Here is a 25599-nt window from a genome sequence, read left to right on the forward strand (position 1 = left end):
CCGTATATGATACCCTTCAATCGCAGCTTGTATACATCTTCCTCCCGATCCATGAGCATCGCAAGGACAGCGACATACGAGCAAACAATGGAAGCATCACCAATATTTTGGGAGTGAAGTAAGACTGTGCATACCTCGAAAGCCACCATGTTGGCGAGCCAGGATGCCCTTGTACGGTCCAGATATTGTGGCGACAGGAGCAACTTATCGAAGAGTAGTCCTTTTTTGATTTCCATATCAAACTTATCAGTATAATGGCGTTCTAGCTTGATGTAGACGCTTTCAAGTTCCAGGGCGCTAATAGTTCCCCATTTTTGGTTGAAGTATCTATTGGATGGTTTGACTAACACTCCTTTCTTGAAATGTAGGAGGAGGCCAAGAAGATGTGGTGGTCGCTCTGATGGCGCTATGTTGGTGGAGTCAAAGACATCAAACGCCTCATGACCCATTGAACTTCCCATTTCTGTAATGAACACATCCACGTCTACGTCCGTGGCGGTCATCAGAGCTTCGATGACCAACCAGGGGAGCTGGTTTTCCAGCAGCATGATGTCATTATTGATGCAACCTTGGTTGGAGAGGAAGAAACGTCGTAGTGGTGTCGCATCTTCTTTTTCTCTTTTTTTTCTCTTCTTCTTCTTCTTCTTCTTCTTCTTCTTCTTCTTCTTCTTCTTCTTCTTCTTTGCATGAATACGATTTCATATACTGCAGCATGAAGCAAGCATCGTGAAACATCATATCCGCAAATTCATCTGGCTTGATACCTGACACCGCGTCAGCGGCATATAGACGGCGGACTTTATCTGCGACGGCGAAGACCCGCCCATACAACTCCTTGTATGAATGGCCCGAGTCCCTGGTGAAGGTGTAGGCAGCCACGCGCTCGGCCTTCTCCATCCCCTCGAGATGGGGCTAGCCGTGGTGGTAAGGGCCAATGGCCAGGGCCGTCGGGATGACGAACTGAGCTTCCATAATCCATACCAGCCAAGATCTTCTTTTTCATCTCGAGGGTTTCCGCCTCAAACTCCTCTACAAGTATGCGTACCGCATCAGGCATCCCACCATCTTCTCTGTACTCCTCCATGGTGTTGTCACTCTGTCTGTGGCTAGAGCTAGAATTATCAGACAGATCTGCCATCTCCTCCATCTACTACTCCTTTCTTTTTCAAACCTCTTGCCCTTTCTTAGTAGCTAGCTAGTATTGCACTACAACTCAGTTCTTAAGATCTGCTGGCCGAACCTACATTATATAGCCGGGTTGCTCTTGCTGTGCTGTCTAGCTACGTACCTATCTAATATTGCTATTGCTATTAGTATTGTTAGATACATAGTACTAGTACTAACTAACTAAAATATGGTTCATACTACAGTCCAGCGCAGCTCATTGCAAATTATTCTTATGCACGCCTAGCTACCTGTCTAATATTGCTATTGCTATTAAGTACTATAGTATTGTTACACTTGTAACTAAAATATGGTTCACACACTAGTGTCCAGAGTACTAGCTCATTGGGAGTTAATTCTACATGAATGTGACCACTTTGCAGCTCACGCCAACATGTGCAAACCGCATCTCTCCACGTTCTTGCAGCGACTTGTTGCCGATAATGGGCCAAAACAGCGTGTAAAAGGACTGATGGTCGACATGTAGTCCTTGCCCCATCCTCGTCAAGAAGATGCACGGCGTCTGCCCACGCCTTACGGACGCCATCGCCTGAGTAGTTCCCCGATTGCCGGCTCCGACGGCGTTTTCTGCTTCCTCATGCCGCATGCCGGATCTGGAACGAGCACACGTTCTCCAGACTCCAGCACCGCACATGTACCTCGAGGATCCAGGCGGCGTTCGCGGCGCCGACGTAATGCAGTCACCCCTCACAGCATCGCCGAAGTATATGGTGCCACTGTCGTGGAAGACGAAAGCGATTTCGGAGCTCTTGACCGCAGTTCTCGGTAGAGTTGTAACTTACGCAAGTTTTTGGACTCTGAAACAACACATCCAAGCAGGGCACTACACGGTGGGTCGGGAAAACAACAGGGCGACGGCGCCGGTACGGACCATCAAGGCTCGCGTCCCGATGTAGGCATCGATCGGGGGTGTAGCTCATATGGTAGAGCGCTCGCTTCGCATGCGAGAGGCACGGGGTTCGATTCCCCGCACCTCCATTTTTTCTCATTCTTTTTCTTCATTTTGGTGGCCTACTGAATAATGTTCTCCATTTTCATTCAGTCATTTTTGAATCTCGTGAACATTTTTTGGATGGTACAATTTGTTTTTACAGATTTAAAATATGTTCATGACATTAAAAGATGATCACAAGTTTTAAAAAAATATGTTCACAACATTTTTACAAAATGTTCATGAAATGTAAAAGATTGTCCGTGCAATTTTGAAAAAAATTCTCATACCATATAAAAATATTCATATTTTCTAAAAAAGTTCTACTCCGTAACACTTAGCACAATGTTTGCATGTTTTAAAAAAATGTCATGCCATTTTCAGAAGATGTTCAACATGTGTTTAAAAATGTTTGCTGTGAGGTGCGACGAGCAGTCTGGGCTTTTATTTGGAGGTGCCCTGCTCCTCCCAAGGTTCGCACCTTTATTTGGCGCTTGATTACGGACTATCTTCCCACTTGGGTTAATAAAAAGCGTCGAGGTCTTGAAGTGTCTGACCAATGCCCTCTCTGTGCGACGGAGCCGGAGGACACATTTCACGCTTTTTGCAGGTGTCCGCGGGCAGTGGCGTTGTGGCAAGCGATGGCGAAGCAATGGCGGATACCTGATGCAGTGACCTTCCGTCGGACGGGCCCTGAATGGCTCGCCCAAACTCTCTGTGATCTCCCTGACACGGAGAGGATGGAGCTCATGATGACTCTCTGGAGATGTTGGCACGTTCGAAACGAGATGACGCACCACAAGCGGCCGCCTCCTGTCGAGGCATCCAAAAGGTTTCTAATGAGCTATGTTGACTCCTTGGTTGGCATCCAGAACTACCCTAATGCAGACTCGGTGAAAGGCAAGCAAGTAGTTGATGTCATCTTGCCATGCAAGCCTATAGTGACTGCACCTGTTGCTAGCCAGCCACCAAGATGGATGCCGCCAGTGGAAGGCTGGACTAAGCTCAGTGTGGATGGCTCCTTCTGCGCGAACTCCGGGACGGCCGGCGCCGGAATGATTCTCCGTGACAGCTCTGGCAAGATCATCTTCTCTTCTTGCAGGGAGTTGCGGACGTGTGTTGAGCCATTGGAGGCCGAGCTAGCTGCATGCATGGAGGGGCTCAACCTCGCATTACAGTGGACTCAGCTTCCTATTGAGATTGAGACGGACTGCCTCACAGCTATCAACATGATCAAGGCACCTGATAGAGATAGGTCTAGACATGCTATGTTAATTCATCAGATAAACAGACTAATGAGGGAAGGGAGGGCTGTTAAGTTAGCTCACGTGCGGAGAGAGCAAAACGGAGTTAGCCATTATTTAGCTCAGTTTGGTAGAGCTGAAGGTCGAACAGTTGTGTGGCTGGGATCGGGGCCGGGTGAGGTCTCTGAACTGTGTAAGAAGGACCTACGTCCTAACTGATGAAATAAATATCCCTTCCCCCGCAAAAAAAATGTTTGCTGTATTTAGTAAATCTTCAACATGTATTCAAATATGAAAAAACTGATGACATTACGACCTAGGGGAGCCTCACCTCTCTGATTGCTGGCCGGAACCCCCCTAGGTTTGTTTCCGCTCTAGGCCATCAATGTGTGCTAAAAAGATTCAAGGGAGACTTCACGTTCAAGACATGGAATCCATATTCGTGGAAGACCCCTCCACCCAGGGGCGTAGCCAGGCCCCAGGCATCAGAGGCCTTGGCCTGGGGCGTGTGGCTAGGCAATTCTTTGTGTACTGTAGCAGGCATGGACACTGTAGCTAAGCAGGTTGACCCGGGGCGTGACCGAATCCTGGCTACGGCACTGCCTGCACCAACATAACCGACTAAGTCCTTGTAGCCCCAGGGACCTCGGTATCCTATATAAGTCGGCGCCAAACTAATCAATAGAGATCATACAACCCTGTCGGCCCCAATCGCCATGTACACGAGCAGGAGTTGGGTTTTGCCTTGTAAGAAGGACCTGAACATGGGTAAACATGGTCTCGTATTTTCCCGATGATCTGCTCACCCTGTCGGAATACCCTACTGATAGATCTGCCAGAATCAACTCCGACAATGGTGGCCATATAAATTCTGGGTGGTGAACTTAGAGATTAAATGGGACCACCAATTGACACCGGCGTGACCTACATGCTAGGTCAAATCTTCGTTTTCGGCGCCATGAGCTTCATTGTCGACTCAACCGGCTACCTCAGTCTGGTCGAGAACTACGCTCTGACCCGAATCATCTGATTCAGCAATCTGGAGTACGTTGCAAATTCACGCAGCAAAGCTTGTTCCCCAAGGCTTAGCATCATCCCGGGCCCTGGAGCACCAAACCAAATCTTTCGAGTAGGCCTAGGAGTAGCATGACGAATTTTTCAAGTAGGCCCCACTTAAGATGACGTAATAGTGGTGGCCCATGCAGGCCCACGTGGTGAACTCAAAGATCTAATGGGATCACCAATTGACGTCGGTGTGACCTACGCGCCAATCTAGACTTTTGTGTTTTAGTGCCATAAGCTTCGTTGCCGACTCGACCGACCACCTCGGCCTGACCGAGGACTATGCTTCAGGACGGATCATCTGATTCAGCAATCTGGAGCACTATGCGGTGAGCTGATTCTCTAAGGTTTTGCGTTACGCCGGGCCGAGGAGAAGGTTGCGTAAATTCCATTTTCCATGGTATATGGTGCAAAAGTTGTCCTCCCAGCGACATTAAGCACAATTCCCCTCGCATATCTCGGTACGTGGAGAAGGATGCTAAGTAGGATTGTCAGGACGACTTGTATGCACTAGAGGTTAAAGCCGAGCCGACGGGCGCAGTGTCGGAGCCAGAAACTGAATATAGAGGGGGCCAAAACTTGTCATATAATGTTAGAGGGGGCCAATGAAGGAAATATGCCCTAGAGGCAATAATAAAGTTATTATTTATTTCCTTATATCATGATAAATGTTTATTATTCATACTAGAATTGTATTAACCGGAAACATAATACATGTGTGAATACATAGACAAACAGAGTGTCACTAGTATGCCTCTACTTGACTAGCTCGTTAATCAAAGATGGTTATGTTTCCTAACCATGGACAAAAGAGTTGTTATTTGATTAACGAGGTCACATCATTAGTTGAATGATCTGATTGACATGACCCATTCCATTAGCTTAGCACACGATCGTTTAGTATGTTGCTATTGCTTTCTTCATGACTTATACATGTTCCTATGACTATGAGATTATGCAACTCCCGTTTGCCGGAGGAACACTTTGTGTGCTACCAAACGTCACAACGTAACTGGGTGATTATAAAGGAGTACTACAGGTGTCTCCAAAGGTAGATGTTGGGTTGGCGTATTTCGAGATTAGGATTTGTCACTCCGATTGTCGGAGAGGTATCTCTGGGCCCTCTCGGTAATACACATCACATAAGCCTTGCAAGCATTGTGACTAATGAGTTAGTTGCGAGATGATGTATTACGGAACGAGTAAAGAGACTTGCCAGTAACGAGATTGAACTAGGTATTGGATACCGACGATCGAATCTCGGGCAAGTAACATACCGATGACAAAGGGAACAACGTATGTTGTTATGCGGTCTGACCGATAAAGATCTTCGTAGAATATGTAGGAGCCAATATGGGCATCCAGGTCCCGCTATTGGTTATTGACCGGAGACGTGTCTCGGTCATGTCTACATTGTTCTCGAACCGTAGGGTCCGCACGCTTAACGTTACGATGACAGTTATTATGAGTTTATGCATTTTGATGTACAGAAGGTTGTTCGGAGTCCCGGATGTGATCACGGACATGACGAGGAGTCTCGAAATGGTCGAGACATAAAGATTGATATATTGGAAGCCTATGTTTGGACATCGGAAGTGTTCCGGGTGAAATCGGGATTTTACCGGATTACCGGGAGGGTTACCGGAACCCCCCGGGAGCCAAATGGGCCAACATGGGCCTTAGTGGAAAGGTGAGAGGGCAGCCCACATAGGGCTGCGCCTCCCCCCTCTCCCTAGTCCTATTAGGACTAGGAGAGGGGCCGGCCACCTCTCTCTCTCTCCCCTTTAAGGAATCCTAGTTGGACTAGGATTGGAGGGGGGAGTCCTACTCCCGGTAGGAGTAGGACTCCTCCTGCGCCTCCTCCTCTTGGCCGGCCAGCCCTCCCCCTCTCATCCTTTATATACGGGGGCAGGGGCACCCCATAGACACACAAGTTGATCCTTGAGATCGTTCCTTAGCCGTGTGCGGTGCCCCCTGCCACCAAATTCCACCTCGATCATATCGTTGTAGTGCTTAGGCGAAGCCCTGCGTCGGTAGTACATCAAGATCGTCACCACGCCGTCGTGCTGACGGAACTCTTCCTCGACGCTTTGCTGGATCGGAGCCCGAGGATCGTCATCGAGCTGAACGTGTGCTAAGAACTCGGAGGTGCCGGAGTAACGGTGCTTGGATCGGTCGGATCGGGAAGAAGACGTACGACTACTTCCTCTACGTTGTGTGATCGCTTCCGCAGTCGGTCTGCGTTGGTACGTAGACAACACTCTCCCCCTCGTTGCTATGCATCACCATGATCTTGCGTGTGCGTAGGAAATTTTTCGAAATTACTACGTTCCCCAACAGTGGCATCCGAGCCTAGGTTTTATGGTTTGATGTTATTTGCACGAGTAGAACACAAGTGAGTTGTGGGCGATACAAGTCATACTGCCTACCAGCATGTCATACTTTGGTTCGGCGGTATTGTTGGACGAGACGACCCGGACCAACCTTACGCGTACTCTTACGCGAGACCGGTTCCCTCGACGTGCTTTGCACATAGATGGCTTGCGGGAGACTGTCTCTCCAACTTTAGTTGAACCGAGTGTGGCTACGCCCGGTCCTTGAGAAGGTTAAAACGGAGTCTATTTGACGAACTATCGTTGTGGTTTTGATGCGTAGGTGAGATGAGTTCTTACTTAAGCCCGTAGCAGCCACGTAAAACTTGCAACAACAAAGTAGAGGACGTCTAACTTGTTTGTGTAGGGCATGTTGTGATGTGATATGGTCAAGGCATGATGCTGATTTTATTGTATGAGATGATCATGTTTTGTAACCAAGTTATCGGCAACTGGCAGGAGCCATATGGTTGTCGCTTTATTGTATGCAATGCAATCGCGATGTAATGCTTTACTTTATTACTAAGCGGTAGTGATAGTCGTGGAAGCATAAGATTGGCGAGACAACAACGATGCTACGATGGAGATCAAGGTGTCGCGCCGGTGACGATGGTGATCATGACGGTGCTTCGGAGATGGAGATCACAAGCACAAGATGATGATGGCCATATCATATCACTTATATTGATTGCATGTGATGTTTATCTTTTATGCATCTTATCTTGCTTTGATTGACGGTAGCATTATAAGATGATCTCTCACTAAATTATCAAGAAGTGTTCTCCCTGAGTATGCACCATTGCCAAAGTTCGTCGTGCCCAGACACCGCGTGATGATCGGGTGTGATAAGCTCTACGTCCAAATACAACGGGTGCAAAACAGTTGCACACGCAGAATACTCAGGTTAAACTTGACGAGCCTAGCATATGCAGATATGGCCTCGGAACACGGAGACCGAAAGGTCGAGCGTGAATCATATAGTAGATATGATCAACATAACGATGTTCACCATTGAAAACTACTCCATCTCACGTGATGATCGGTTATGGTTTAGTTGATTTGGATCACGTGATCACTTAGAGGATTAGAGGGATGTCTATCTAAGTGGGAGTTCTTAAGTAATATGATTAAATTGAACTTAAATTTATCATGAACTTAGTCCTGGTAGTATTTTGCAAATTATGTTGTAGATCAATAGCTCGCGTTGTTGCTTCCCTATGTTTATTTTGATATGTTCCTAGAGAAAATTGTGTTGAAAGATGTTAGTAGCAAAGATGCGGATTGGATCCGTGATCAGAGGTTTATCCTCATTGCTGCACAGAAGAATTATGTCCTTGATGCACCGCTAGGAGACAGACCTATTGCAGGAGCAGATGCAGACGTTATGAACGTTTGGCTAGCTCAACATGATGACTACTTGATAGTTTAGTGCACCATGCTTAACGGCTTAGAATCGGGACTTCAAAGACGTTTTGAACGTCATGGACCATATGAGATATTCCAGGAATTGAATATTTCAAGCAAATACCCGAGTTGAGAGATATGAAGTCTCCAACAAGTTCTATAGCTAAAAGATGGAGGAGAATCGCTCAACTAGTGAGCATGTGCTCAGATTGTCTGGGTACTACAATCGCTTGAATCAAGTGGGAGTTAATCTTCCAGATAAGATAGTGATTGACAGAATTCTCTAGTCACCATCACCAAGTTAGTAGAACTTCGTGATGAACTATAATATGCAAGGGATAACGGAAACAACTCCCAAGCTCTTCGTGATGCTGAAATCAACGAAGGTAGAAATCAAGAAAAACATCAAGTGTTGATGGTTGACAAGACCACTAGTTTCAAGAAAAGGGCAAAGGGAAGAAGGGGAACTTCAAGAAGAACGGCAAGCAAGTTGCTGCTCAAGTGAAGAAGCCCAAGTCTGATCCTAAGCCTGAGACTAAGTGCTTCTACTGCAAAGGGACTGGTCACTGGAAGCGGAACTACCCCAAGTGATTGGCGGATAAGAAGGATGGCAAAGTGAACATAAGTATATTTGATATACATGTTATTGATGTGTACTTTACTAGTGTTTATAGCAAACCCTCAGTATTTGATACTAGTTCAGTTGCTAAGATTAGTAACTCGAAACGGGAGTTGCAGAATAAACAGAGACTAGTTAAGGGTGAAGTGACGATGTGTGTTGGAAGTAGTTCCAAGATTGATATGATCATCATCGCACACTCCCCTATACTTTCGGGATTAGTGTTGAACTAAATAAGTGTTATTTGGTGTTTGCGTTGAGCATGAATATGATTTGATCATGTTTATTGTAATACGGTTATTCATTTAAGTAAAAGAATAAATTGTTGTTCTGTTTACATGAATAAAACCTTATATGGTTACACACCCAATGAAAATAGTTCATTGGATCTCGATCTTAATAATACACATATTCATAATATTGAAACCAAAAGATGCAAAGTTAATAATGATAGTGCAACTTATTTGTGGCACTGCTGTTTAGGTCATATTGGTATAAAGCGCATGAAGAAACTCCATGCTGATGGGCTTTCGGAATCACTTGATTATGAATCACTTGATGCTTGCGAACCATGCCTTTTGGGCAAGATGACTAAAACGCCGTTCTCCGGAACAATGGAGCGAGAAAAGATTTGTTGGAAATCATACATACTGATGTATGTGGTTCGATGAATATTGAGGCTCGCGACAGGTATCATTATTTTCTGATCTTCACAGATGATTTGAGCAGATATGAGTATATCTACTTGATGAAACATAAGTCTAAACATTTGAAAAGTTCAAAGAATTTCAGAGTGAAGTGAAAAATCATCGTGACAAGAAAATAAAGTTTCTACGATCTGATCGTAGAGAAAAGTATTTGAGTTACGAGTTTGGTCTTCAGTTAAAACAATGTGAATAGTTTCACTACTCACGCCACATGGAACACCACAGTGTAATGGTGTGTCCGAACGTCATAACCGTACTTTATTGGATATAGTGCAATCTATGATGTTTCTTACCGATTTACCACTATCGTTTTGGGGTTATGCATTAGAGACAGCTGCATTCACGTTAAATAGGGCACCATCTAAATTCGTTGAGACGACACCGTGTGAACTATGGTTTGGCAAGAAACATAAGCTGTCGTTTCTTAAAGTTTGGGGTTGCGATGCTTATATGAAAAAGTTTCATCCTGATAAGCTCAAACTCAAATCGGAGAAGTGCATCTTCATAGGATATCCAAAGGAAACTATTGGATACACCTTCTATCACAGATCCGAAGGCAAGACTTTTGTTGCTAAATTCGGAAACTTTCTGGAGAAGGAGTTTCTCTCGAAAGAAGTAAGTGGGAGGAAAGTAGAACTTGACGAGGTAACTGTACTTGCTCCCTTATTGGAAAGTAGTACATCACAGAAAAATGTTTCTGTGACACCTACACCAGTTAGTGAGGAAGCTAATGATGATCATCATGAAACTTCAGAACAAGACACTACTGAACCTCGTAGATCAACCAGAGTAAGATCCGCGCCAGAGTGGTACGGTAATCCTGTTCTGGAAGTCATGCTACTAGATCATGATGATCCTACGAACTATGAAGAAGCGATGGTGAGCCCAGATTCCGCAAAGTGGCTTGAAGCCATGAAATCTGAGATATGATCCATGTATGAGAACAAAGTATGGACTTTGGTTGACTTGCCCGATGATCGGCAAGCCATAGAAAATAAATGGATCTTCAAGAGGAAGACGGATGCTGATAGTAGTGTTACTATCTACAAAGCTAGAATTGTCGCAAAAGGTTTTCGACAAGTTCAAGGTGTTGACTACGATGAGATTTTCTCACTCGTATCTATGCTTAAGTCTGTCCGAATCATGTTAGCAATTGCCGCATTTTATGAAATCTGGCAAATGGATAAACAAAATTGCATTCCTTAATGGATTTGCTAAAGAAGAGTTGTATACGATGCAACTAGAAGGTTTTGTCAATCCGAAAGGTGCTACCAAAATGTGCAAGCTCCAGCGATCCATCTGTGGACTGGTGCAAGCATCTCGGAGTTGGAATATACGCTTTGATGAGTTGATCAAAGCATATAGTTTTATACAGACTTGCGGTGAAGCCTGTATTTACGAGAAAGTGAGTGGGAGCACTACAGCATTTCTGATAAGTATATGTGAATGACATATTGTTGATCGGAAATAATGTAGAATTATTCTGTAAAGCATAAAAGGAGTGTTTGAAAGGAGTTTTTCAAAGAAAGACTTCGGTAAAGCTGCTTACATATTGAGCTTCAAGATCTATAGAGATAGATCAAGACGCTTGATAAGTTTTTCAATAAGTACATACCTTGACAAGATTTTGAAGTAGTTCAAAATGGAACAGTCAAAGAAAAAGTTTCTTGCCTGTGTTACAAGGTGTGAAGTTGAGTAAAGACTCAAAGCCCGACCACGGCAGAAGATAGAAAGAGAATGAAAGTCATTCCCTATGCCTCATTCATAGGTTCTATAAAGTATGCCATGCTGTGTACCAGATCTATTGTATACCCTGCACTGATTTGGCAAGGGAGTACAATAGTGATCTAGGAGTAGATCACTGGACAGCGGTCAGAATTATCCTTAGTGAAATAAGGATATGTTTCTCGATTATGGACGTGACAAAAAGGTTCGTCGTAAAGGGTTACGTCGATGCAAGTTTTTGACACTGATCCAGATGAATCTAAAAGTCTCAATCTGGATACATATTGAAAGTGGGAGCAATTAGCTAGAGTAGCTCCGTGCAGAGCATTATAGACAAAGAATTTTGCAAAATACTTACGGATCTGAATGTGACAGACCCGTTGACTAAAATTATCTCACAAGCAAAACATGATCACACCTTAGTACTCTTTGGGTGTTAATCACATAGAGATGTGAACTAGATTACTGACTCTAGTAAACCCTTTGAGTGTTGGTCACATGACGATGTGAACTATGGGTGTTAATCACATGGTGATGTGAACTATTGCTGCTAAATCACATGGCGATGTGAACTAGATTATTGACTCTAGTGCAAGTGGGAGACTGAAGGAAATATGCCCTAGAGGCAATAATAAAGTTATTATTTATTTCCTTATATCATGATAAATGTTTATTATTCATGCTAGAATTGTATTAACCGGAAACATAATACATGTGTGAATACATAGACAAACAGAGTGTCACTAGTATGCCTCTACTTGACTAGCTCGTTAATCAAAGATGGTTATGTTTCCTAACCATGGACAAAAGAGTTGTTATTTGATTAACGAGGTCACATCATTAGTTGAATGATCTGATTGACATGACCCATTCCATTAGCTTAGCACCCGATCGTTTAGTATGTTGCTATTGCTTTCTTCATGACTTATACATGTTCCTATGACTATGAGATTATGCAACTCCCGTTTGCCGGAGGAACACTTTGGGTGCTACCAAACGTCACAACGTAACTGGGTGATTATAAAGGAGTACTACAGGTGTCTCCAAAGGTAGATGTTGGGTTGGCGTATTTCGAGATTAGGATTTGTCACTCCGATTGTCGGAGAGGTATCTCTGGGCCCTCTCGGTAATACACATCACATAAGCCTTGCAAGCATTGAACTAATGAGTTAGTTGTGAGATGATGTATTACGGAACGAGTAAAGAGACTTGCCAGTAACGAGATTGAACTAGGTATTGGATACCGACGATCGAATCTCGGGCAAGTAACATACCGATGACAAAGGGAACAACGTATGTTGTTATGCGGTCTGACCGATAAAGATCTTCGTAGAATATGTAGGAGCCAATATGGGCATCCAGGTCCCGCTATTGGTTATTGACCGGAGACATGTCTCGGTCATGTCTACATTGTTCTCGAACCGTAGGGTCCGCACGCTTAACGTTACGATGACAGTTATTATGAGTTTATGCATTTTGATGTACCGAAGGTTGTTCGGAGTCCCGGATGTGATCACGGACATGACGAGGAGTCTCGAAATGGTCGAGACGTAAAGATTGATATATTGGAAGCCTATGTTTGGACATCGGAAGTGTTCCGGGTGAAATCGGGATTTTACCGAATTACCGGGAGGGTTACCGGAACCCCCCGGGAGCCAAATGGGCTAACATGGGCCTTAGTGGAAAGGTGAGAGGGCAGCCCACATAGGGCTGCGCCTCCCCCCTCTCCCTAGTCCTATTAGGACTAGGAGAGGGGCCGGCCACCTCTCTCTCTCTCCCCTTTAAGGAATCCTAGTTGGACTAGGATTGGAGGGGGGAGTCCTACTCCCGGTAGGAGTAGGACTCCTCCTGCGCATCCCTCCTCTTGGCCGGCCAGCCCTCCCCCTCTCATCCTTTATATACGGGGGCAGGGGGCACCCCATAGACACACAAGGTGATCATTGTTGATCGTTCCTTAGCCGTGTGCGGTGCCCCCTGCCACCAAATTCCACCTCGGTCATATCGTTGTAGAGCTTAGGCGAAGCCCTGCGTCGGTAGTACATCAAGATCGTCACCACGCCGTTGTGCTGACGGAACTCTTCCTCGACGCTTTGCTGGATCGGAGCCCGAGGATCGTCATCGAGCTGAACGTGTGCTAAGAACTCGGAGGTGCCGGAGTAACGGTGCTTGGATCGGTCGGATCGGGAAGAAGACGTACGACTACTTCCTCTACGTTGTGAGATCGCTTCCGCAGTCGGTCTGCGTTGGTATGTAGACAATACTCTCCCCCTCGTTGCTATGCATCACCATGATCTTGCGTGTGCGTAGGAAATTTTTCGAAATTACTACGTTCCCCAACAGCCAAATCACCTAAACCTATCTAATTTTGTCAGACAAATGGAAGATTAGGAATACATATGGGTGTATTTGTGAGAGCATAGGGAGGGCCTTGGCCCCTTCCAGCACCCCTGCCTCCACCAATGCCAACGGCCACGCGGTGATCTATGTTTTATAAGCTAGAGGAGAGGAAGGATCAATTCTTTGCCGACTCGACCGACCACCTCGGCCTGACCGAGGACTATGCTTCAGGACGGATCATCTGATTCAGCAATCTGGAGCACTGTGCGGTGAGCTGATTCTCTAAGGTTTTGCGTTACGCCGGGCCGAGGAGAAGGTTGCGTAAATTCCATTTTCCATGCTATATGGTGCAAAAGTTGTCCTCCCAGTGACATTAAGCACAATTCCCCTCGCATATCTCGGTACGTGGAGAAGGATGCTGAGTAGGATTGTCAGGACGACTTGTATGCACTAGAGGTTAAAGCCGAGCCGACGGGCGCAGTGGCGGAGCCAGAAACTGAATATAGAGGGGGCCAAAACTTGTCATATAATGTTAGAGGGGGCCAAATCACCTAAACCTATCTAATTTTGTCAGACAAATGGAAGATTAGGAGTACATATGGGTGTATTTGTGAGAGCATAGGGAGGGCCTTGGCCCCTTCCAGCACCCCTGCCTCCACCAATGCCGACGGCCACGCGGTGATCTATGTTTTATAAGCTAGAGGAGAGGAAGGATCAATTCTTTGCCGACTATTTTTGGTCGGGTGCTCGCCCAAGCTATGACACCTGGCATTCCTTATTAAGAAAATGATGGCGAGTTTCGGTTAGTGGAAACTTGGCAAAGATAACCCACCGTTGACGTCTGTCAGGACACTATCAAGTACCTTCCAGGTGGACTCGCCAAAGGTCACACTTGGCCGAGTTACTTTTTATCGTCGACTCCTTTTTCCTTGGCACCTGGAAAATAATTATGTTTACCGACTTCTTTTATCTTCATACTTGGCGGAGTACCTTGACTACTGAGCTCCCGATAAAAGAAACCTGACAAACCTCCAGTAGTGCAAGCTTGTGATCCCGCGTATGGTCAACAAGCATTGGTGATTTCCAATTTCAAAATGTTGTTCTTCCACCATGTACAAGTTTTGTTGAGAAAACTATGTGCAACATAGAAACCAACATGGAAATAAGTTTGGAACATGGATCAATACAACCATTGCAACAAACAACGTGAATTATTACAACCAACAGAGTAAATGTAAGCTAGATCAATCAATATATTTTGAATGGAATTCTGATACAAGATATTGAACAAAAAGGTTTAGGATATAATAATAGGTGACATTGTAATTAACCACATATGAGTTACCTTATGGCATGGTTATCTTGGTATGGATGGCAAACATCGATCACCTCATCCTAGCTCATGGTGTTCTAGTGTTGCTTGAGAGAATAGATCGCCTTAAAGATCCCCACAAGAACACCAACGATGGAGACCAGAGTGACGATGGCTTTAGTGTTGCGGGGAACAAACTTGCACACAATAATCCGCAGCCACCTCCTTCGCTTGCAATCTTGGATACCCCCCAAGATTTTAAAGTAGCGGTGACCGCGAGACATTTGTTGGGCAAGTCCGTTGAAGAATTTGAGAATTTGCTTGTCGGATAGTTCTCCTTTTATGAAACCCTTTGATTGCAGCATGTGGACATCCTCCTCCCGAACCATGAGCATTGCAAGGACGACGACGAAGGAGCAAACAAAAGTATCATCAACATTCTGGCAGCTAGGTAAGGCCGTGCATACCTCAAAAGCAACCATGCTGGCGAGCCAGGATGACCTTATACGGTCTAGATTCAGTGGCGACAGGAACAATTTGTCGAAGAGGAATCCTTTCTTAATTTCAATGTCACCAAAGTTATCAGTTTTGTCGTGTTCTAGCTTGATACCGATCCCTTCAAGTTCCATGGCGCTAATAGGTGCCGACTGCCGAGGTTACGAAGAAGGGTAGTGGATCCGATGGTTTGACTAACACCTTGTTTGTGCAGTCGTATGAGGCCAAGAAGATGTGGTGGTCGGTCTGATGGTGCCATGTTGATGTAGTCAAAGGAGGAGGCCAAGAAATACCTGCTGCTCACTGAATCTCCCATCGCTACAATGAAGTCGTCCACGTCAACCTATGTATCGGTTGGTTGCTTTGGAATACAAAGCGGGAGGAGACCCTTTTTCTTAAAACTTCCGTGGCGGTCATTAGAGCTTCGATAATAGGGCCAGCTTGTAAAGGATACAGAGACAGCGTTTCCTTATGTTTGTTTGTCACATAAAATATGGATATCATGTGTCATAATACGCAATTTTGTAAGGAAAAAAATCGCGAGAAACCATCCGTCTCAAGGAGAAACAACCTTCTGCCTCGGCAACCTCAGACACCACGCGCGGTCCACCTCCACCTGGTTGGAAATTGGAATCCACGTTTGAGAAAGGTCGAGTTGTCCTGGCACTACATATTGAATTCATACTTCAGTCAGTTGTTTCAAATGTCCGAATTGATGAAGTGAGGCGGAGAATACATTCAAGCACAATCCTCATCAAGAAGCTCTACGCCACCTCGTCTCACCCTACGCCATCACCGAATAGACCGTTGCAGTTGCCGGCTCGATGACGTTTTCCACAGCCTTGGGGCACATGCCGGTGTTTGGCGCCGTGGAGAGGAAATAGGCTGGCGTCTGAAACGAGCGCACACGTGCTTTAACATCACAGGTGTACGACGAGGCTGCGGCCGCCGTACTCTGCCTCTTAACCCCCTAAAGCCATTGCCGCCTTAGCGCCGTTGTCGAGGAAGACGAAACCGATGGATCCTAGATAAGGTTTCGGAGCTCTGGGCCGCAAATTTCGGCGTGGTTGGAATCTACGGAGGCCTTTGGATTGAAACGACACATCCTGGCGGCGCTTCATGGTAGTAGCTGGGAAAACAACAGGGGCGACGGCGCCTGTATGGATGATCTAGGCTCGCGTCCCGATGTGGACATGATTCGGGGGTGTAGCTCATATGGTAGAGCGCTCGCTTCGCATGCGAGAGGCACGGGGTTCGATTCCCCGCACCTCCATTTTTTTGCATTCTTTTTCTTCATTATGATATCCTACTGAATGATGGTAGAATGCACTTTCCTTTCTCGGTGTTTTTTCTCGTTCTTTTTGTTCATAGTTAGCAACAATGCTCTTTAAGATAAAATTTCCTTTCTCGGTGTTTTTTCTCGTTATTTTTGTTCATAGTTAGCAACAATGCTCTTTAAGATAAAGAACATCGCGGGCTGAGTTTCTTTAGGTTGTCGGTGCCTGAACAGCCGAAGTATATGGCTACGGTGAAACACTATCCACCGCATGCAGCCGGCTCTGCTATTTCCCTTTGCCGGGAAAAGAAGGATGAAGGTCGAAAGTGATGTTCTAACTCCGAGCTCACATGAGCTCGTGTGAACAGTAAAATAAAAGTACAACTTCTACAAATGTTTGCATATCTTGCAAAATTTTATCACCAGATGACATTCGCGTAAAATGTGACCAAAAAAAAAACAAATTCGACGTTCCAAAATGTGTTTGAAAATAACGTTTTGGAGCATCGATTTTTTTGGTCACGTTTTCCACGAATGTCATATGGTGTTGAAATTTTGCAAGCTTTGAAAACATTTGTCAAAGATTCACACAATTTTCTTTTGGAACTTTTTTTATTTTACTATTCACCCGAGGTCATGTGAGCTCGGGATCAGAACAACTACGTTCGATGAAGGTGAGCTCTTTCTGGAGGATGAATGTGACCAACGGCGGGTACAGCCTGGCTTTACGTCTGGTGTTCTTTGGGTTTTTCTTCTTTTTGTTATGTTTTGTTTTTTTCGCCGTTCAGCGGTTTTTCGTCGTTATAACTTCTATTTTATTATGTTTTCACTGGTTTTTTCCTTGATTTTGACAAGTTTTTCCTTCTCTTTCTTTTTCACCATTTTTATCCATATGTATTTGGATATTTTTTTTCATATTATGTATGTGTCTTTCTTTACGATTTTTAGAACCTTTGTTGATTGTTTCTTGTTCATCAGTTCATTTTATATTTTTCATTGTTTTATTTGTTTCTTTGTCAATTTTCATCGTTTTTCGTGTACAAAATTAACATTTTTCAAATACAATGATTAATATTTTCAAGACATAATTTCAATGTCTACATTTTTTCATATACACTTTATACATTTTTGTATACATTAGGAGAATTTTTATATATCCCTTAAACATTTCTCATATACATGTTTAACATATTTGTAAAACATTATTTTTATTTGAAAGAAAAAATGTTTTGAATTTCTTCTTTTCTCATGGACATTCTACATTTTTTGTATACACTAGCAACTTCTTCATATACACATTTAACATTTTGCATATACAATTTCACATTTAATGTCGGCATTTCCCATAAACACTCTAATTCTTTTGTATACATCAGGATATTTCTATACTCATATTTAATTATATTATAATTTTGATTGATATTTTTAAATCTTTTTTATGTCTACTTTCATATAAATTCGACTTTTTTCTTATACATCAGAATTGTTGGGGAACGTAGTAATTTCGAAAATTTTCCTACGCACACGCAAGATCATGGTGATGCACAGCAACGAGAGGGGAGAGTGTTGTCTACGTACCAACGCAGACCGACTGCGGAAGCGATCACACAACATAGAGGAAGTAGTCGTACGTCTTCTTCCCGATCTGACCGATCCAAGCACCGTTACTCCGGCACCTCCGAGTTCTTAGCACACGTTCAGCTCGATGACGATCCTCGGGCTCCGATCCAGCAAAGCGTCGAGGAAGAGTTCCGTCAGCACGACGGCGTGGTGACGATCTTGATGTACTACCGACGCAGGGCTTCGCCTAAGCACTACAACGGTATGATCGAGGTGGAATTTGGTGGCAGGGGGCACCGCACACGGCTACGGAACGATCTCAAGGATCAACTTGTGTGTCTTGGGGTGTCCCCTGCTCCCGTATATAAAGGTTGGAGGGAGGGGGGCTGGCCGGCCAGAGAGAGGGAGGCGCAGGGGGAGTCCTACTCCTACCGGGAGTAGGACTCCCCCCTCCAATCCTATTCCAACTAGGACTCTCAAGGGGGAAAGGAGAGAGAGGGGGGCCGGCCCCTTCTCCTAGTCCTACTAGGACTTGGGGAAGGGGGGGGGGCGCGGCCAGCTGTGGGCTGCCCTTTTTCTCTTTTCCACTAAGGCCCAATAGGCCCATTAGTCTCCCGGGGGGTTCCGGTAACCCTCCCGGTATTCCGGTAAAACCCCGATTTCACCCGGAACACTTCCTATGTCCAAACATAGGCTTCCAATATATCAATCTTTACGTCTCGACCATTTCGAGACTCCTCGTCATGTCCGTGATCTCATCCGGGACTCCGAACAACCTTCGGTACATCAAAATGCATAAACTCATAATAACTGTCATCGTAACGTTAAGCGTGCGGACCCTACGGTTCGAGAACAATGTAGACATGACCGAGACACGTCTCCGGTCAATAACCAATAGCGGGACCTGGATGCCCATATTGGCTCCTACATATTCTACGAAGATCTTTATCGGTCAGACCGCATAACAACATACGTTGTTCCCTTTGTCATCGGTATGTTACTTGCCCGAGATTCGATCGTCGGTATCCAATACCTAGTTCAATCTCGTTACCGGCAAGTCTCTTTACTCGTTCCGTAATACATCATCTCACAACTAACATATTAGTTGCAGTGCTTGCAAGGCTTATGTGATGTGCATTACCGAGAGGGCCCAGAGATACCTCTCCGACAATCGGAGTGACAAACCCTAATCTCGAAATACGCCAACCCAACATCTACCATTGGAGACACCTGTAGTACTCCTTTATAATCACCCAGTTACGTTGTGACGTTTGGTAGTACCCAAAGTGTTCCTCCGGTAAACGGGAGTTGCATAATCTCATAGTTATAGGAACATGTATAAGTCATGAAGAAAGCAATAGCAACATACTAAACGATCGGGTGCTAAGCTAATGGAATGGGTCATGTCAATCAGATCATTCTACTAATGATGTGACCTCGTTAATCAAATAACAACTCTTTGTTCATGGTTAGGAAACATAACCATCTTTGATTAACGAGCTAGTCAAGTAGAGGCATACTAGTGACACTCTGTTGGTCTATGTATTCACACATGTATTATGTTTCCGGTTAATACAATTCTAGCATGAATAATAAACATTTATCATGATATAAGGAAATAAATAATAACTTTATTATTGCCTCTAGGGCATATTTCCTTCAGTCTCCCACTTGCACTAGAGTCAATAATCTAGATTACACAGTAATGATTCTAACACCCATGGAGCCTTGGTGCTGATCATGTTTTGCTCGTGGAAGAGGCTTAGTCAACGGGTCTGCAACATTCAGATCCGTATGTATCTTGCAAATCTCTATGTCTCCCACCTGGACTAAATCCCGGATGGAGTTGAAGCGTCTCTTGATGTGTTTGGTCCTTTTGTGAAATCTGGATTCCTTTGCCAAAGCAATTGCACCAGTATTGTCACAAAAGATTTTCATTGGACCCGATGCACTAGGTATGACACCTAGATCGGATATGAACTCCTTCATCCAGACTCCTTCGTTTGCTGCTTCCGAAGCAGCTATGTACTCCGCTTCACATGTAGATCCCGCTACGACGCTTTGTTTAGAACTGCACCAACTGACAGCTCCACCGTTTAAAGTAAACACGTATCCGGTTTGCGATTTAGAATCGTCCGGATCAGTGTCAAAGCTTGCATCAACGTAACCTCTTACGGTGAGCTCTTTGTCACCTCCATATACGAGAAACATATCCTTAGTCCTTTTCAGGTATTTCAGGATGTTCTTGACCGCTGTCCAGTGATCCATTCCTGGATTACTTTGGTACCTCCCTGCTAAACTTATAGCAAGGCACACATCAGGTCTGGTACACAGCATTGCATACATGATAGAGCCTATGGCTGAAGCATAGGGAACATCTTTCATTTTCTCTCTATCTTCTGCAGTGGTCGGGCATTGAGTCTGACTCAACTTCACACCTTGTAACACAGGCAAGAACCCTTTCTTTGCTTGATCCATTTTGAACTTCTTCAAAATCTTGTCAAGGTATGTGCTCTGTGAAAGTCCAATTAAGCGTTTTGATCTATCTCTATAGATCTTTATGCCTAATATGTAAGCAGCTTCCCCGAGGTCTTTCATTGAAAAACTTTTATTCAAGTATCCCTTTATGCTATCCAGAAATTCTATATCATTTCCAATCAGCAATATGTCATCCACATATAATATTAGAAATGCTACAGAGCTCCCACTCACTTTCTTGTAAATACAGGCTTCTCCAAAAGTCTGTATAAAGCCAAATGCTTTGATCACACTATCAAAGCGTTTATTCCAACTCCGAGATGCTTGCACCAGTCCATAAATGGATCGCTGGAGTTTGCATACTTTGTTAGCTCCCTTTGGATCAACAAAACCTTCTGGTTGTATCATATACAACTCTTCTTCCAGAAATCCATTCAGGAATGCAGTTTTGACATCCATCTGCCATATTTCATAATCATAAAATGCGGCAATTGCTAACATAATTCTGACGGACTTAAGCATCGCTACGGGTGAGAAGGTCTCATCGTAGTCAACCCCTTGAACTTGTCGAAAACCTTTCGCGACAAGTCGAGCTTTATAGACAGTAATATTACCGTCAGCGTCAGTCTTTTTCTTGAAGATCCATTTATTCTCAATTGCTTGCCGATCATCGGGCAAGTCAACCAAAGTCCATACTTTGTTTTCATACATGGATCCCATCTCAGATTTCATGGCCTCAAGCCACTTTGCGGAATCTGGGCTCACCATCGCTTCTTCATAGTTCGTAGGTTCATCATGATCTAGTAGCATGACTTCCAGAACTGGATTACCGTACCACTCTGGTGCGGATCTCACTCTGGTTGATCTACGTGGTTCAGTAGTATCTTGTCCTGAAGCTTCATGATCATCATCATTAGCTTCCTCACTAATTGGTATAGGTGTCGCAGAAACAGTTTTCTGTGATGTACTATTTTCCAATAAGGGAGCAGGTACAGTTACCTCGTCAAGTTCTACTTTCCTCCCACTCACTTCTTTCGAGAGAAACTCCTTCTCTAGAAAGTTTCCGAATTTAGCAACAAAAGTCTTGCCTTCGGATCTGTGATAGAAGGTGTATCCAATAGTTTCCTTTGGATATCCTATGAAGACACATTTCTCCGATTTGGGTTCGAGCTTATCAGGTTGAAGCTTTTTCACATAAGAATCGCAGCCCCAAACTTTAAGAAACGACAACTTTGGTTTCTTGCCAAACCATAGTTCATAAGGTGTCGTCTCAACGGATTTTGATGGTGCCCTATTTAACGTGAATGCGGCCGTCTCTAAAGCATAACCCCAAAACGATAGCGGTAAATCAGTAAGAGACATCATAGATCGCACCATATCTAGTAAAGTACGATTACGACGTTCGGACACACCATTACGCTGTGGTGTTCCGGGTGGCATGAGTTGCGAAACTATTCCACAATTTTTCAAATGTACACCAAACTCGTAACTCAAATATTCTCCTCCACGATCAGATCGTAGAAACTTTATTTTCTTGTTACGATGATTTTCAACCTCACTCTGAAATTCTTTGAACTTTTCGAATGTTTCAGACTTATGTTTCATTAAGTAGATATACCCATATCTGCTTAAATCATCTGTGAAGGTGAGAAAATAACGATATCCGCCACGAGCCTTAATATTCATCGGACCACATACATCGGTATGTATGATTTCCAATAAATCTGTTGCTCTCTCCATAGTACCGGAGAACGGTGTTTTAGTCATCTTGCCTATGAGGCACGGTTCGCAAGTACCAAGTGATTCATAATCAAGTGGTTCCAAAAGCCCATCAGTATGGAGTTTCTTCATGCGCTTTACACTGATATGACCTAAACGGCAGTGCCACAAATAAGTTGCACTATCATTATTAACTTTGCATCTTTTGGCTTCTACATTATGAATATGTGTATCACTATCATCGAGATTCAACAAGAATAGACCACTCTTCAAAGGTGCATGACCATAAAAGATATTACTCATATAAATAGAACAACCATTATTCTCTGATTTAAATGAATAACCGTCTCGCATCAAACAAGATCCAGATATAATGTTCATGCTCAACGCTGGCACCAAATAACAATTATTTAGGTCTAATATTAATCCCGAAGGTAGATGTAGAGGTAGCGTGCCGACCGCGATCACATCGACTTTGGAACCGTTTCCCACGCGCATCGTCACCTCGTCCTTTGCTAGCGTCCGCTTATTCTGTAGTCCCTGTTTCGAGTTGCAAATATTAGCAACAGAACCAGTATCAAATACAGGTGCTACTGCGAGCTCTAGTAAGGTACACATCAATAACATGTATATCACATATACCTTTGTTCACTTTGCCATCCTTCTTATCCGCCAAATACTTGGGGCAGTTCCGCTTCCAGTGACCAGTCTGCTTGCAGTAGAAGCACTCAGTTTCAGGCTTAGGTCCAGACTTGGGTTTCTTCTCCTGAGCAGCAACTTGCTTGCTGTTCTTCTTGAAGTTTCCCTTCTTCTTCCCTTTGCCCTTTTTCTTGAAACTAGTGGTTTTGCTAACCATCAACACTTGATGCTCCTTCTTGATTTCTACCTCCGCAGCTTTCAGCATTGCGAAGAGCTTGGGAATAGTCTTGTTCATCCCTTGCATATTATAGTTCATCACGAAGCTCTTGTAGCTTGGTGGCAGTGATTGGAGAATTCTGTCAATGACGCAGTCATCTGGAAGATTAACTCCCATCTGAATCAAGTGATTATTATACCCAGACATTTTGAGTATATGCTCACTGACAGAACTGTTCTCCTCCATCTTGCAGCTATAGAACTTATTGGAGACTTCATATCTCTCAATTCGGGCATTTGCTTGAAATATCAACTTCAACTCCTGGAACATCTCATATGCTCCATGACGTTCAAAACGTCGTTGAAGTCCCGATTCTAAGCCGTAAAGCATGGCACACTGAACTATCGAGTAGTCATCAGCTTTGCTCTGCCAGACGTTCATAACATCTGGCGTTGCTCCAGCAGCAGGCCTGTCACCCAGCGGTGCTTCCAGGACGTAATTCTTCTGTGCAGCAATGAGGATAATCCTCAGGTTACGGACCCAGTCCGTGTAATTGCTACCATCATCTTTCAACTTTGTTTTCTCAAGGAACGCATTAAAATTTAACGGAACAACAGCACGAGCCATCTATCTACAATCAACATAAACAAGCAAGATACTATCAGGTACTAAGTTCATGATAAGTTTAAGTTCAGTTAATCAAATTACTTAAGAACTCCCACTTAGATAGACATCCCTCTAATCCTCTAAGTGATCACGTGATCCAAATCAACTAAACCATAACCGATCATCACGTGAGATGGAGTAGTTTTCAATGGTGAACATCGTTATGTTGATCATATCTACTATATGATTCACGCTCGACCTTTCGGTCTCCGTGTTCCGAGGCCATATCTGTATATGCTTGGCTCGTCAAGTATAACCTGAGTATTCTGCGTGTGCAACTGTTTTGCACCCGTTGTATTTGGACGTAGAGCTTATCACACCCGATCATCACGTGGTGTCTGGGCACGACGAACTTTGGCAACGGTGCATACTCAGGGAGAACACTTCTTGATAATTTAGTGAGAGATCATCTTATAATGCTACCGTCAATCAAAGCAAGATAAGATGCATAAAAGGATAAACATCACATGCAATCAATATAAGTGATATGATATGGCCATCATCATCTTGTGCTTGTGATCTCCATCTCCGAAGCACCGTCATGATCACCATCGTCACCGGCGCGACACCTTGATCTCCATCGTAGCATCGTTGTCGTCTCGCCAATCTTATGCTTCCACGACTATCACTACCGCTTAGTAATAAAGTAAAGCATTACATCGCGATTGCATTGCATACAATAAAGCGACAACCATATGGCTCCTGCCAGTTGCCGATAACTCGGTTACAAAACATGATCATCTCATACAATAAAATCAGCATCATGCCTTGACCATATCACATCACAACATATCCTGCAAAAACAAGTTAGACGTCCTCTACTTTGTTGTTGCAAGTTTTACGTGGCTGCTACGGGCTTAAGTAAGAACTCATATCACCTACGCATCAAAACCACAACGATAGTTCGTCAAATAGACTCCGTTTTAACCTTCTCAAGGACCGGGTGTAGTCACACTTGGTTCAACTAAAGTTGGAGAGACAGTCTTCCGCAAGCCATCTATGTGCAAAGCACGTCGAGGGAACCGGTCTCGCGTAAGAGTACGCGTAAGGTTGGTCCGGATCGTCTCACCCAACAATACCGCCGAACCAAAGTATGACATGCTGGTAGGCAGTATGACTTGTATCGCCCACAACTCACTTGTGTTCTACTCGTGCAAATAACATCAAACCATAAAACCTAGGCTCGGATGCCACTGTTGGGGAACGTAGTAATTTCGAAAATTTTCCTACGCACACGCAAGATCATGGTGATGCACAGCAACGAGAGGGGAGAGTGTTGTCTACGTACCAACGCAGACCGACTGCGGAAGCGATCACACAACGTAGAGGAAGTAGTCGTACGTCTTCTTCCCGATCTGACCGATCCAAGCACCGTTACTCCGGCACCTCCGAGTTCTTAGCACATGTTCAGCTCGATGACGATCCTCGGGCTCCGATCCAGCAAAGCGTCGAGGAAGAGTTCCGTCAGCACGACGGCGTGGTGACGATCTTGATGTACTACCGACGCAGGGCTTCGCCTAAGCACTACAACGGTATGATCGAGGTGGAATTTGGTGGCAGGGGCACCGCACACGGCTAAGGAACGATCTCAAGGATCAACTTGTGTGTCTTGGGGTGTCCCCTGCCCCCGTATATAAAGGTTGGAGGGAGG

General features: G+C 44.4%; 2 non-coding genes across 2 annotated transcripts; both read left to right on the plus strand.

Moving 5' to 3' along the window:
* Nucleotides 1-2090: 2090 nt before the first annotated feature.
* On the plus strand, nt 2091-2163 carry TRNAA-CGC (transfer RNA alanine (anticodon CGC)). Its single transcript has one exon. It is a non-coding gene; the product is annotated as a tRNA-Ala (tRNA).
* Nucleotides 2164-16593: 14430 nt separating this feature from the next.
* Nucleotides 16594-16666, plus strand: TRNAA-CGC (transfer RNA alanine (anticodon CGC)). Its single transcript has one exon. It is a non-coding gene; the product is annotated as a tRNA-Ala (tRNA).
* Nucleotides 16667-25599: the final 8933 nt, after the last annotated feature.

Source organism: Triticum aestivum, chromosome 6A (genome assembly GCF_018294505.1).
Source record: "Triticum aestivum cultivar Chinese Spring chromosome 6A, IWGSC CS RefSeq v2.1, whole genome shotgun sequence".
Taxonomy (NCBI): Eukaryota; Viridiplantae; Streptophyta; class Magnoliopsida; order Poales; family Poaceae; genus Triticum; species Triticum aestivum.